This window comes from Acartia tonsa, chromosome 13 (genome assembly GCF_053477335.1).
Source record: "Acartia tonsa isolate MP-2025a chromosome 13, ASM5347733v1, whole genome shotgun sequence".
NCBI classification, from domain to species: Eukaryota; Metazoa; Arthropoda; class Copepoda; order Calanoida; family Acartiidae; genus Acartia; species Acartia tonsa.
The window spans coordinates 9364771-9377786 of NC_137272.1; positions in this window are offsets into that span (position 1 = coordinate 9364771).

A 13016-nucleotide genomic window follows, 5' to 3' on the forward strand; every position below is an offset into this window, starting at 1 on the left:
TGGAGGTTGTCAATCAAACTTCAAAGGAGCCTATCAACTTTGAATTAACGATACTTATACTTTTGAAAACTAATCTAACTGGTTTTAGTGCACTTCTTTCTAATTTATCTAAAGGTAATCTGTTAGGTTATAAAAACTCTGGGCTATATGTAGACACACTTTTATGTTACTTGGTTATAGTCTATGTGCTAGTAAGCCTAAGTAAACATACGTTTCTCGATATGAAAAAAAATTTTATGATTCCGGATATTTAAAGACAGTAGGGTACTTTTCCGTAGTACTTCTGCTACTTCTTTTAGAGACGTCCTACTCTCCCAAGGTAGGCTGCTGCAACCTCCTGCTGCGTTTGGTTTATAGAACTTTGTCTCTTAAAGTGTGCTATTCAGTACATAAAGGGCCTATATTGTTGACTATACTTTTATATCACTAATGGTCACTATCACTAGTAATTAACTTGTCTTCACTTTCACTGCTGAATCCTGGTGGTACATGAAATAGAAATGTTAGCATTAACAAAGTAAGTAAAAATTTAGTTTTCATGTCCTACTTATTGTTGAGTGAACTGTTTATTGCATTTATGTATGTGTTTGTAGGGAGCATACAAAAATTTTATAAATTAAGATTGAATTAAAAACTTTCTAAGTCAAAATAAAATAGAATTACTCTAAGTCCAAAGTTGGAAAATTTTGACTAAGTTCAAAAAGTTTCTAATGAGATTATTCTAAGTACAAAATCAATAAAATTTTGGCTAAGGGGAAAATTTATGAAAATATCTTAGGTGCAAAATTAATAAGTTTTGTCCAAGAAAAAATTCTTTTTCAATGAAAATTATACCAAGTACAAAATTAGTAAATTTTGACTAAGTCCAAAAAAATTTTTTCAATGAGAATATGCTAAGTACAAAATTAGTGAATTTTGACTAAGTCCAAAAATTTTTCAATGAAATTATGCTAAGTACAAAAATTAATAAATTTATCTTAGGACAAAAACTTTTCAATGAAATTATGCTAAGTACAAAAATTAATAAATTTTGACCAAGTCCAAAAACTTTTCAATGAAATTATGCTAAGTACAAAAATTAATAAATTTATCTTAGGACAAAAGAAATAGAATCACTCTAAGTCCAGACGTGGAATATTTTGTCCGAGATGAAATTCCCTAACAGTTCATTCACAAAGCTACTTTTAGAGGTTGCCCTTAAGTCAAAAGAAATAGAATCACTCTAAGTCCACTATTGGAATATTTTGACTAAGTGCAAATCTCGCTAAGTTAAGGATTTTAAAGTTATAAAGTATTAGAGCGTTAGAATTATCCTTCACCAAAAGAAATAGAATCTCTCTAAGTCCATAATTGGAATATTTTGGCTAAGACAGAAGTACTCTAAAACAAAATTTTCTCTTAAGTGTGAAAAATGAAATTTGTTAGTCTAGTTGGAAAAATTGCAATTATTACAAGTCCAAGTTTTGGTAAATTTCCAACCAAGTTCACCATTTCATAAAAATTACTATAAGTCCAGAGATTCAAGATTCTCTCTGTAACAAAAGAAATAGAACGGTGCTAAGTCCAAAAGTGGAATATTTTGCTCAGAGTCTCAGGAAATCTCCGGAATTATTGCTGATTGCATTCAGTAATTTGTTTACACTTATATCATTCCAACCGATCGATGTTGAGAATATCTTTGAGACTTTGAAATATTTTGTTTAACTCAAAATTTTGGAGGCAATAGTTATTTTGATACATCCGCATATAAATCAGAATTACATTAGGAATATAAGTCCTAGGCATGTATAAGTAAGTGCAAATCTCAGAAAATCGGTTCTAACGGCACCAAAGTATTAGTACAGTTTAACTTGAGTATAAATGCTACAAGTTTGTAATAATCTTTTGGCCCTTTACTACGACTCAAGAGTACTAACTGCTTTCGGCATATTGTTTCAGAAACATGGCTCCAAAGACAATATGTATCCCAACTAACAGCGTTTCCCGTGTTCTATAAGATTTGCTCCTAAGTTTTCATTTAATAAGACAGTTCAAAATGGTCCTTTACAAATAGTATTTTGATAGCTTATAAATGAAAAGTTACTCCATGCTCGATTCTTAATAAGTTCTGGTTTAAGTATCAAAGATTCAAGTATTTCAACACTTAGAGAACTTTCGAATAAGTAAAAATCATACTAAGTCCGAAGATTTATATATACTCCGCCACCTAGCACAACTCCTAGATTCCAAAATTCTGACTAAGTCCAAAAATCAAAATTCTGCACATAGCTCAATCATAGATTATTCCAACCCAAGTGTTTTACTAAAGAGAGGCGGACATGGAGGTGCCGGTGTGCTGGTATTCTCTAGGGCCTCTAGAGTGTCAACCAGTGCGAGTGTCCTTATAGGGCGGCGACCAATGGCCACAAATATGCTAGCATTCTCTAGGGCCTCTAGAGTGTCAGCTAGTGCAACTGCTCGTACACGAGGCTCTCAATTGCATTTGTGTCGTGCCTTTCAGTCCCTATCTCTTCAAACGCCTCATAGTCCTAACCTTGTTCTCAAATAGTTTCACAGGTTTTGGAAAATCCGATTTTGCCATAACTACAATTATTCGATTTTGGTAAAAATACCTGCCTTAGGCGGTTCGGGTACGGTAAGGAAAAAAAGAAAAAAAATTTATGAAGTAAAATTTTTCTAAGATACAACCGGTAAGTTGCACCATTGTGTGTGCGAATGGGGCGTTTGTCCATATTTAGGTATGGAGACCGCTCTTCTATGAGTACTACTAAAACCTACTTTTAATGCAATACACATAGACATTCTCATCGTCGGTTCGCTTGTTTAGAATGCTTAACCCTCTATTCCCACAAGTATAATACAAATTTGGTTGAGCTGGTGGAAGCTCAACAAAAGACCCACGCGAAGTATTATGTTGCTTTAACCTAAGAATAAATGGTTGGTTTTGATATTCGATCAGAATTATATAAGTATATTAAGTATTAAGGAAGGAAAATGTTTTTATAAAGTGTATTTATATTACAAGTGCATAAGTTAAGTATGAAAATATTTACAGGATAAGTGTTAAAATTATAAGTAGAGTAGGACAGAAATGTGCCCTAAGTCCCAAGCAGTGAATTGTGCTAAGTGTTAGAGTTCTAACACAAGGCATAAGCTCAATTCATGCTAAGTACTAAGGGGCCTAAATTTAAACTACAATGCATGCCAAACAACTAAGTCATTACCTTTTAAAGCCAGAAAGAGAAGTTGATGGTAGGGGAGTTAATAAATAACTGAATAAATTCAAGAGGTACATGCTATAACATTAGCTCTGGACCAGGATTTTAGTGTTTGTCTGTGCGATTAAATGTCTGTGTGTTAATATGTGACGTAAATCAGGCATGGTTGTAGGCATACATATTTGTACTGATTGTTTATATGATTACATTAACAATAAACATAATATCTTTAATAAACATATACTATTAGCAAATCACATACAGATTACCATGAATAGGCTAGCGTTACCCATATATGGTGTCATATAGGTAAAGATAGGCCTATGAATGCATAAATTGATACAAATAATGCCTTGGGCCTAGCTAAAGTAATTGTGTCTTGCCCCTGAGTGCTACTAGATAATTGCAGGGCACGCGTCAATCAAATATTCATAATATGCTCTATAAAGTGTTGACTTTATATCAAGCATAGATAGATAGTTGTGGATGCGAAGCATTTCTGTAAAAGTCTTATATGTACGTTCAAAGAATTTGAAAATTGAGGATCGCATCTCCAATAGTAGGATATATAAGTTGGAAGGAATTTTAATGTTAGAGGGAGATTTGAAATCTGCGTCAAATTTTAAGGATTTTTTTATATAAAATTCGTTTTTTGTATAATTCTTTATCTAAAAGCGGAAATACAATTTAAGTTAATTAATTTTGACATCTGTGATTGGTGGATTTTAAACTATCTGCTCTCTGATTGGGGAAGCTTAAGTGTCGTACATCATTCAACCAATGGGAGCGCAGGAAGTTTCCAATCCACCTCTCCTATTGGTCAAAATTAATTAACTTAAATTGTATTTCCGCTTTTAGATAAAGAATTATACAAAAAAACTAATTTTATTAAAAATCCTTAAAATTTGATGCAGATTTCAAATCTTCTAACCTAGTAATAGTGTCGGACTGATTATGACGTAAAAAAAATAGCCAATGAGATGCCACTATAAATTTTACCATTGGTCGATAATGTCCTCTCATTGGCTAATTTTTTTTACGTCATAATCAGTCCGACACTATTACTAGGTTCCAAATCTCCCTCTAACATTAAAATTCTTTCCAACCTATATAACTTAGTGTATAGCAAGGAATTCATCAAAGACGTCTAAGGGTGTTTACCACCCTTAAACATTGAAAACGCTCAAAAAAAATCATTAAAAATACATTCGATTAAACCCCTTAAACCTTAGAAATCCCTATCAAATAAAAAACTTGAACGTCTCTGAATTGTAATGTATACAGTATGTTACTGTCCCCTTGAACAGTTAATTTGACAGTATAAACAGATTTCTTACGTAATACACAAATTAACAACTTACAGAAGGTCAACAAATTCCAGGAAGGAAGTGTACAAGAGACTGTAAATAACCCTAGTACCCACAGTAAAGTTTCATTACAAAGCCCCATTTGTTGGCCCAAAAATTTTAAATACTTCTATTGGATTTTGATTGGTTGGTTCTAAACTATTAGTGACCATAATGTTCAACCAATACTAAATTAAAAAAGTAAAAAAATCATACCAACAAAAACATACTAAATTTATAATCCTTGCAGCGAGCTAAAACTTTTTTAAGAGGACGCGCCTTAAAATATATACATACAAAACAAACAGTATTTATGTAATTTACCTCTAACCCCCTGATTATTTTTGTTTTTAAAAAAAATTGATAGGGGTAGGGGGTAAAATCTTCCTTCAGCATAAAACCTTTACGAGATCTTTTGAGGCATAGAAATTGGATGAAATAAATAGTATGAATTTGTGTTTGCAAAATCTAAGTTTTAGTTAAAATGCAAAAACTCCGCTATTTAACATTTCATAGGTCCGTTTCGACATATAGTTAGAGTAATACTCAAGGGAAATATGGATTGGTCAATAAAAGAAAATTTTCTCTTATCAAGCTTCTTCCTTACCTTTAGTATAGATATACTCTAAAATACAAACACAAGTAACAAATAATATTTATTATCCTTGTAATAAAGTAACAGGATGTCTGTTTGTCTCTTTATTTATGTGTTTGTTTGGTAGTGCGAATGGGGTGCTTGTCCAATATTATGGCATAGAGATCGCTCTTCTATGAGTACTACTTAAAATCTTACTTTTACTGCAATACACATAGACATTCTCATCGTTGGCTCGTCAGTGTAGAATGCTTTTCCTTTTATTCCCACAAGTATAATACGAATTTGGTAAAACCCGTGGTAGCTCAACAAATACCCACACGAAGTATTATATTGCTTTAATCTAAGAATAAATGGCTGGTTAAGATGTTCGATCTATATCATAAAAGTATATTAAGCACTTAAGAAGGAAGATGGTTTTATAAGGTGTATTTACATTACAAGTGAATCAGTTAAGTATGAAAATATTTACAGGATAGGATATAATAAACATAAGTAGTGTAGGACAGAAAATGCCCTAAGTCCAAAGCATTTAATTGTGCATAGTGTTAGATCTCTAGCATAAGACCTAGGCACAATTAATGCTAAGTACTAAGGGACCTAAATTTAAACTACAATGCATGCTAAAACAGCTAAGGGCTAGCCAGAGTAATTGTATCTTGTGCCTGAGTTACGCGCGATAATTACCGTGGCTTGTCAATCATTATTTAGATCATAGTTTTATATGGTGTAAAATTTATAGAGAATATAAGTAAGTGGACTAGATGCGAAGCATTTCTGTAAGAGTCTTGTTCGTACATTCAAAGAATTTTGAAATTTGGAGGTCGCATCTCCATGTTTGTAAGTTTATAAAGAAGGATCTCGTTAACCGCTTAACCGATATAATTTTCCTTTACAGGGTATCATCTCAGAGTTCCTGGGAAGATTTAAAACTATTTTGGGAGAGAGTACCACCACCCCCCCAAGAGAAATCGCCCCTAGAAAAAGTAACCCCCCTTCAACAAAAAAATATTTTTTTTTCAAAACTAATATTTAAACTTACTTTTTCTTTTCTAAATTAAAATATTGGGTTATCGAATTCAAGTCCCCCTTCATCAAGTACCCCTAGAGGCCTCTAGTATGTTGATATAATAACAACGCTAAAGTTTGACAGGGTTGCCTGTGAAGGAAGTTTTTTTCAGCTATAGTTACAAATTGAGAAAGGAGTAAAAATTGAAGGAGAACTGAAAAAAAAATCCGGGAAGGCAAACAAATTATCAGCTGATTTATATTTTTTATTTTTTAAAGCTTGAAGCTTTTCTATATTCAGTGTCAGTCCGTGCGGCCAAAAGTATAGTTCTTATAGTTAATGTAGATGTTAGAAGTGTCCTTAATTGAAAAGTTTACATAGAGGTTCCTGTAACAGATAAGTACTATTATCCTTATAAAAAAATCTTTAGTTTTTTTTTGTTAATTTTTGTATATAATTCTAAACATTTTGTTAAATATTGAATGCACAGTTTCTTAATGTTAATGTTCGTTTGTCTGTGTGATTTATATAGCTTCGCTGATGTTGAAATTATGGATTTTTCTATCCTTGTTAATTTATGTTAAAATTGTAGGTGTGTGTTTTTAGGAGAGGTAAGGAGGTAGAGGGTAAATTAGAGAAAGGAGTAGAGAGAGAGAATGGGAGAGAGAAAGAGAGAGAGAGAGAGAGAGACAGAGAGAGACAGAGACAGAGAAGAGACAGCGAGAGAAAAGAGACAGCGAGAGAAGGGTTAGAGACAGGGAGACAGATAGAGACATATGAGAAAGAGTTATATGATTTATCAGAAAGCAAGGGGACAATAAATAGAAAGCTAAATAACAACCTAACGCTCACAAAGACAGAATTTTGTAGAAAAAATTATATGGTAGCTTAATTTATAGTTCATTGACATATCCCCGTATCCCTGCTTGTTTACTCTCCTTGAAAAATGCGAGGTAGTAGCTCGTCTGTCAGTTTCAAACAGCTGGTGTATGTAAACACAGAGTCATATGACCGCTAGATGTTACCTAAGTGTCATCTCTATATAGTGGGATGTGACCGCTAGATGTTAGCTTGCTGTCATCTCTATATAGTGGGATGTGACCGCTAGATGTTAGCTAGCTGTCATCCTTATATAGTGGGATGTGACCGCTAGATGTTAGCTAGCTGTCATCTCTATATAGAGGGATGTGACCGCTAGATGTTAGCTAGCTATCATCTCTATATAGTGGGATGTGACCGCTAGATGTTAGCTAGCTGTCATCTCTATGTATAGAGATGTGACCGCTTTTTATTACCCTGTGACTGACTTTTTAAATTAAAACTGTATTATACTGATTAACATAACATCTTTAGTTTAGTCATTTTGGAAATGTCATATCAAATTCAAACTTTGCATAATGATTCCCATAACAATTCTTTACATCTCTTTGAAATTTGCTAATGTTTTATATTTATGACAAAAAAAATGTATAAAAATATAAATACCCTCAACATCTGATTTTTGGAGTAATGATTCCTAGGACAAGAAGGTACTATACTATAAGTAAAAGACAAATATAATTAATTTCTAAAATTCTAAGTATGTCCTGAAAAAAAGTGTCCTGTATTTAATTAATTTTGCAACAAATTTATATGCAATTTTTTTATAAGACTAATTAAGTTCCGAAACTCTACAAGTGTAAATGTTCGTTTGTCCTACCGGCAGGTTTTAGATGTTTGCTTTTGTAGATATTGTGTTCCTTTATATTTTATTTTTAACAATACAGTTTTTGTGGCTCTAATGCAATATGGGCCGGGAAACCACAAAAATTTTGAACCCTACTATCAATATAACCTATCCAAATTTTGTCGCGTACCCTAAACAAAAGACTGAGATAACATAAGTATAAAACATTGGGTTCTAGTGTAATTTAACGTCCAATGTCCCCACCCTCCCTGCTTTCAAGTGCTTATTTCCTCTATCTAAAAATAAAATATTGAACTGACATAAAATGGGGCCGCTTTCCCCCCAAAGTGCCTTGTTGAGCATAAATAACCCTCCTTCTTATTTTTGAAATAAAAATAAGAGAAGCGGTCGTTTTTTTATACTGTAGGTCAGGTTAGGTTAGGTTATATTAGGTGAAGTAGGGGAGAGGGGGGAGGAATTCAGTGCTCGATAGGCTCTTTGTTGGAAAGCCCCAAGATGTGAAAACCTCATGGACTGTTTTTGACAGCTAGATCTAAAATATCCTTCACCAGAAATAAAGGATTCTTAAATTACACAAAAAGCATCGATATTATAAATTGTTTATTATTAATTGTGAATTCTCACATAAATGATACGCTTATAACATTATTCTTGATCATCCAAGGACTCTAACAGAATTTTGCTAAAAATATAAAAAAAAACAAGATTTAATGAACTGAAATGTTTCAAAGTTGATAAGCAATAAGTATACCCTAATGTTATTGGAATCCTAATGTAAGGTTTTAGATTTAAAAGGAGGATTCTTAAATGCCTAAATTTATCACCAAAGCAATATAAACGGATTGATACAAACGGGAGTAAATAGATTTTTTTCAATCTATTTATATATTCCCCTCCATTTTAGTTATCTATTTTAATAATAATATCTGCTTATGACAACTAAACTTTAAGATATCCACTTTCTCCTAGCTCATAGTTAGAGAAATTTTACTTCAGGTGGTTTCCCCTAAAGTGCCTAGCAAACCTCTTCCCTCCCCCCTCAACCATATTTTTTAATTGATTTAAATAGTTATTGACTTCTGAAGGGATTAGAAATAAAGAAACCAAGAATAACCATATGTTCAATTTGATTATAAAAAGGGTTAGGATTTCTGTTGTTGCTCAGTACTTTGAGAAAAGCACCAAATATTTTATTTGGACGTAATCGTTCTTGTTTTTTTTTTCTACTTTCCAACTGCCTACTAACCCTGATATTTTCCTAACTTTATTGCCAAAGCAGAAATCCTAGAATTATTTATTGAGTCATATATAATTCTATATTTTTATCTTTAATATTTGTAAAATTTATTCTTATTTTATTATTTTGTTGCTTTCCCTATAAGAGCACAGAAACCCTCTATCCTCCCAAATCTTTTTTAAAGAAATGAAAATAAGAGGGTTTAGTTTATTCTTTTATATCTAACTTTATCGAGGCCTAAACTGCGGGGCTCGAAGCCAATGGTTTTACCCTTTCCCCCCAACATACTATAACCTAACCTGAACCTAAAATAAAAAAACTCACGTAAAATACCCCCTCTCCCTTATTTTGAAAAATAAGGTAGGATGACGGGGAACTATAATTTTGTATCCATCTATCTTTCATTCTGCAGCCTTATTGGCAGATATTAAAGATAGAATGCCGATTTTTGGTGAAAATAATCTTTTTTAAAGAAAATACTCTGCTTTTTTCAATAGTTTAGCTTCGCTTTTATTAATATAGTCAACCTTGTTTGTTTTCAATCTCGGTGTAGGTCAAACTAGGCCTAGATTTTGTGGGCCTGCTGTAGGCCTGTATATGTGTACTTAATCTCAGGGATATCAAGGGATTAGACTAAAATGAACTATGAATTGATGTACATCCCCAGTGATGATTAACAATATTACTTTTTGTATAGATTTAGATTATTGGTAGGAAATTTTAAACACTACTAAAATCAATCAAGCCTTAATAAGTTTTAAGTCAATGAATTTACAAAACTTGAGTACTGGTAAAATTTTCAGTCAAATGTCCCCTCCCTCCCTGACTTAATCCCGTGTGTTTCAAATTATCAAATCAGCAGAACTCAATATTAATTCAACAGCACAAATTGCACCTTCCTCTTTGCTTCCCTTAAATTAATAAATCCATAAAAGCTAGACATTATTTTGCGCCTTTTTCTTGCAAGTTTGAAACATAATGAGCGGCAGTGAACGCACACCATTTTTTTTTTTAATTTGGCCTGCTTAACAAGTACAATAATGTCAATATGTAGATCTGAGGAGATAAGACAATGGACGATAAATTGATATAAGATAGACAATAATAGTTTTAAACTGGCCAAACAGTATTCACTAAAAGTACCCAAAGTTTTTGAGCCAACGAATAAGATAATGTGGTTATGAAAACTTTGGGAATCAATATAATTTACAGTCCGATATCCTCTCCCTATAACAGCGTAGTAACTTAATAATATTGCACTTTTATTAGTCTATGTACAAATGAATCATTTTATCATTTTCGAACTAATAATTTTAAAAAATTAAGGATGATTTAAACTTACAAGCAATTAAACGTACACAGTTGCTCTGTGAGAATATATTTCAACGGGAAAATATTGCATTTCATTCTTCATTTTCAAGTTTTTTTTTAAATCAAAGATAATCTATAAGAGATATATTAGACAGTATGTCCTCCAGAAATTAAAACATTTAAAAAATAAAACATAAATTATATAATATCTTTTATTATGATCTATTTATAAAGTTAGAGCAAAGAGAATTCCCTGACCTAAAACAGGTGCAACTAATTACCATACAAAATTAAAACTAATTAAAAATAGATTGTCTTTAGCAATATTTGGTTCTGTCCTCCAGAGGTCATGTAATACTGAACATAACTTTCCTTGTCAACTAAGGGTTAACCGGGAAGAGAGGGGGACATTAGGCTGTAAATTACACTTGTACCCAATGTTTTGTAACCACATTTTTTAATCGATGTCTTAAATTTTGGGTACTTTTATTGAATTTTGATTGATTGGTTCCAAACTAGTAATGTCTAAACTTTACAGATTATAATATTATTTATTTAATTGTCCACTGTCTTATCCCTTAATTTCCCTGTAATTTAGGTTAAACAACTTTAAAGTTGGACACAAAAATCATGAGATTTAATGATATATATGGGATGTGCTATCATTTTCACACCAAAATATCCGTTTATTAAAACCGCCAATGTCAGAATAATTATAATAAAAATCAGGTAGGGTATATAAATAAACATCTTAACATTTATCAATATTTAAAATCCATCAATATCAACAATCTAGTGAAGAGTAGTTAAACTATTAAAAACATCATAAAGTTTAATTTAATTAGACTACAAATAGAACATATTTATGGAGTTGCTGCTCTATTTGAAAAGTCAGAAATGGTCTATTTAGGGGACAGATAAAACGGGATATGGAGTTGCCGCGCTATCTAGAACGTCACAAAGTTGCATTTAAAGGACAGTCGTGACTTTTTCTAGAGTAGCGGCGCTCTTAAGAACGTCATAAAGTGTCCATTTAGAGGACAGGTAGAGAGGGTAAGACATGTCTACTTAAGTCTAGTTTCAAACAGATATAAATATGCTTTAAAAATTGTATATGCCCAGTTTTTTATATTTATAATGGCAATTTCCCTCAAAGTGCATAGTTGATAACAAAACCCGCTCCTTTTTAAAAATAAATAGAAGAACGTTGGGAAAGAGGCGGAATTTTTTCGTTTTTTTTATTACTTTAGGTTAGGTTTTATTGGGTAATGGGTTAGGGCACTACAAGTAGAATTAGGATTATTGAACTTTTCAACCAATAAATATAAACTACACATAACAAGTATTTTTGTTTATCATTATTGGAATGTACATTAATTTATCGCCTGTATCAAAAACTTTTTTTTGTTGCCTTTTTCTCCTGATTATTGTTACATGTCCTCGGGTGTATTTCACTTAGCTACATCATTATGCAACTGCGAAGGAGTAAATGACGGATGAAAATTTGTCCACGGGTTGGCCGTGCCGTGGGGGGTCATTTGTCCGGAGATTTTTATGTCGCACAGCTTCTATGTACTTTGCTGTGTTTGTAACCTTTATATTTACATATTCAAAAGTAAAAAGTAGTGTTTTGTTTATATTACCAAAAAACATTATATTTTTTTTATAGTATACAGCTTGAAGCTTTATTTTCGTTTGTTTTAAACGCATAATCTCAGAAAAGGCCAGTTTGATATGTTTATTTTTTTCAGATGAGCTCTATTTCAATTTTGGGATGGTTTTATGCTATTCTTGTGCTTTTCTCCATTCTTAAAAGCCCTTGAAACAAAAAAAGTTTTTCATTCTTTATATTTTTGGTGTAAAATATTTGGACAATATTCCTTCTTGTTAATGATAAGTTTAAAGTTTGAGATGTTTTTTTAAGTTAGTTTATTTTGTCAATTTGGCTTGTTAATACATTCTTTAACTTTTTAACTCACGTAAAAATATCGCATGCAATTTATTATTAAGTTAAAATTTTGTGTAAATGTTTAATAAAATTCCGTAGACGTTTTAATTTCAGGAAAGATTAATATTGGTTACAGGCTAATCGTAGCTGCTCTATAGATATTACCAAAAAGATTTTACTGCCATATTTAACATGTATCGTAGCATCTCTCGAGTTTGTCTGGAATAAACATCCTGAGCTGACAGCACTTTTACAGCAGAATAGAGTCAAATTCTAGATGATAAAAATTTTATTCTTTAAAATCAAAATTAGTCCTAATTTTTCATTTTAAAGAGCAAATGGTTTTTTAAAAATTAGAGTCTGTATGTCCGTTCATTCGCACGTAATGTTAGCTATTTTCGTTGATTTATGCAAGATAGAATTATCCTATCAATTTCAAACTTTGTGAATAATATAGAGGTTTAGAGAAAGTGTAACAATTGACAACAATTTTTCTATTATATAAGTATCATCTTTTTTTTGTAACAATTATTCCTTGAAAAATCAGGTACAATTGCTTAAGCAAAGTATTTATATTAAAGTTCTAAAGATTTAAGTATGTCTTAAACAGAATCCTGTAGTTATGGAATTTTGCAACAAATTTAGAAAATATTATGTTACACCTT